The sequence below is a fragment of the Ictalurus punctatus genome, chromosome 27 (genome assembly GCF_001660625.3).
Source record: "Ictalurus punctatus breed USDA103 chromosome 27, Coco_2.0, whole genome shotgun sequence".
NCBI lineage: Eukaryota > Metazoa > Chordata > Actinopteri > Siluriformes > Ictaluridae > Ictalurus > Ictalurus punctatus.
Window position 1 is genome coordinate 18,617,501 of NC_030442.2, and position 2,500 is coordinate 18,620,000.

At 42.1% G+C, this 2,500-nt stretch overlaps 1 protein-coding gene across 1 annotated transcript in view; it reads right to left on the bottom strand.

Annotated features, from left to right (window-relative positions):
• cdh11 (cadherin 11, type 2, OB-cadherin (osteoblast)) overlaps nucleotides 1–2,500 on the bottom strand; it is a 93,998-nt gene that overhangs the window by 21,041 nt on the left and 70,457 nt on the right. The window lies entirely within an intron of this gene.

A 2,500-nucleotide genomic window follows, 5' to 3' on the forward strand; every position in this document is an offset into this window, starting at 1 on the left:
CTTTCTTCCTATCTATTATTGTTCACCTATTTTTAAACTTTCTTTTAATTCATTAATCATTAATTCATTAATCAATTTACTATTTTACTTTTTTTCTGTTTCCGGATAAGAGGCTGGGTTTGAAGCCTCCTCTTTCTTTCTTTCTTCCCCAATCCCACTGATTTATTCATTCATAGATTCATTGTTTTTTGTTTTTTTTTTGTCTCTGTAACACCATTTGTAGATAATTTTTCAGAAAATAAACATACAGATGAAATAGTAGCCTTATTATGATTCTATTCAAATCGAATGTACAAGCTCTGCCTTCATGCTTTAGGCCACGCCCCTGTATGTGTCTCAGTGCTGAGGGACTCTGAAATATGTGCTCCTGATTTTAGCTCTGTGATTTTTGGTGTTAAATTTAGGGGTTTGGTTGATGATGATCAGCTGACTCACTGGCTGATTCACTGATTCACTGATTCTCTGATTCACTGATCCTCTGATTCTCTGATTCACTGATTCACTGATTCTCAGTGTTGAATGGATCGAATTCATGATGAATTGTTTAGGTGTGAAAACGAGCTGCACGTGTCACTGACTCACGAACACACCTGAGGAAAACAATCACCTACTCATAAATAAAAATGATTAACAATAAATCTATGCTGAATAACATCACACACACACACACACACACATACACATATACACACACACACACACACACACACACACACACACACACACACACACACACACACAATGTGAGTGAAAGGGTGTTTCGGGCGCTATTGTAAAAGTTTATGAATATTGAGCTGGAATAAATGTGCATATGGAGGACAAACACCATGACCTTCCCACACACACACACACACACACACACACACACACACACACACACACACACACACACTTCTTAATATTCTTCTCCTCCTTTATTTATTTTCTTTTTCTTTTCGTTTATTATTTATGTATCTATTTTCTTCCTTTAATGAAGCAATGTTAAAAACAGATGCAACCCGGATCTGCCTTCCAACACTCACTCCATCTCTCTCTCCTACTCTCTCTCCTTCTCTCTCTCCATCTCTCACTCCATCTCTCTCTCCTTCCCTCTCTCTATCTCTCTCTCCATCTCTCTTTCCATCTTTCACTCCATCTCTCTCTCCATCTCTCTCTCCTACTCTCTCTCCTTCTCTCTCTCCATCTCTCTCTCCTTCTCTCTCTCCATCTCTCTCTCCATCTCTCTCTCCATCTCTCACTCCATCTCTCTCTCCTTCTCTCTCTCTATCTCTCTCTCCATCTCTCTCTCCATCTTTCACTCCATCTCTCTCTCCATCTCTCTCTCCATCTCTCTCTCCTTCTCTCTCTCCATCTCTCTCTCCATCTCTCTCTCCATCTCTCTCTCCATCTTTCACTCCATCTCTCTCTCCATCTCTCTCTCCATCTCTCTCTCCTTCTCTCTCTCCATCTCTCTCTCCATCTCTCACTCCATCTCTCTCTCCATCTTTCTCTCCTTCTCTCTCTCCATCTCTCACTCCATCTCTCTCTCCTTCTCTCTCTCCATCTCTCTCTCCTTCTCTCTCTCTATCTCTCTCTCCATCTCTCTCTCCATCTTTCACTCCATCTCTCTCTCCATCTCTCTCTCCATCTCTCTCTCCTTCTCTCTCTCCATCTCTCTCTCCATCTCTCTCTCCATCTCTCTCTCCATCTTTCACTCCATCTCTCTCTCCATCTCTCTCTCCATCTCTCTCTCCATCTTTCACTCCATCTCTCTCTCCATCTCTCTCTCCATCTCTCTCTCCTTCTCTCTCTCCATCTCTCTCTCCATCTCTCACTCCATCTCTCTCTCCATCTCTCTCTCCTTCTCTCTCTCCATCTCTCACTCCATCTCTCTCTCCTTCTCTCTCTCCATTTCTTTCTCACTCCATCCCTCAGTCCATCTCTCTCTCACTGTCTCTCTCTCCATCTCTCTCTCTCTCCATCTCTCGCTCTCGTTCTCTCACTCCATCTCTCTCTCCATTTCTTTCTTATGCCAACACTCAGACCATCTCTCTCTCCTCTCCCTCTCTCTCCTTCTCTCTCTGTTCATCTCTCACTCTCCATCTCTCTCTCTCTTTCTCTCTCACACACACACTCCATCCTGAACTCTAGAACCCATCCAGCTGACAGAATAAAGGAGAGCGAGCTGTCCGTGTCCCAAATCCTGTCAAAGAAATCTTTTTTTAGATAATAACCTGTGACTGAATCCACCACTTCTTTATTTATTTATTCTTTTTCTCTTTCCTCCATTTTGCCTCTCTGCTTCCTTTAATCCCTTTATTTGCTTTACTTGTTTTTTTTCTTCTTTTCTCATTTTGTGTTCATTCAATTATTTATTCTTTTCCTTTCTTTCTTCCTTTCTTGGTATAAGTACAGTGTTAGAACGCGGGTTCTCCGTGTTCAGGTGTTTCAGACGGAGTGTTCAGATTCAGCTAAGCACACACACACTAATCCGATAGAAATCTTAGCATTCGGGACTTGC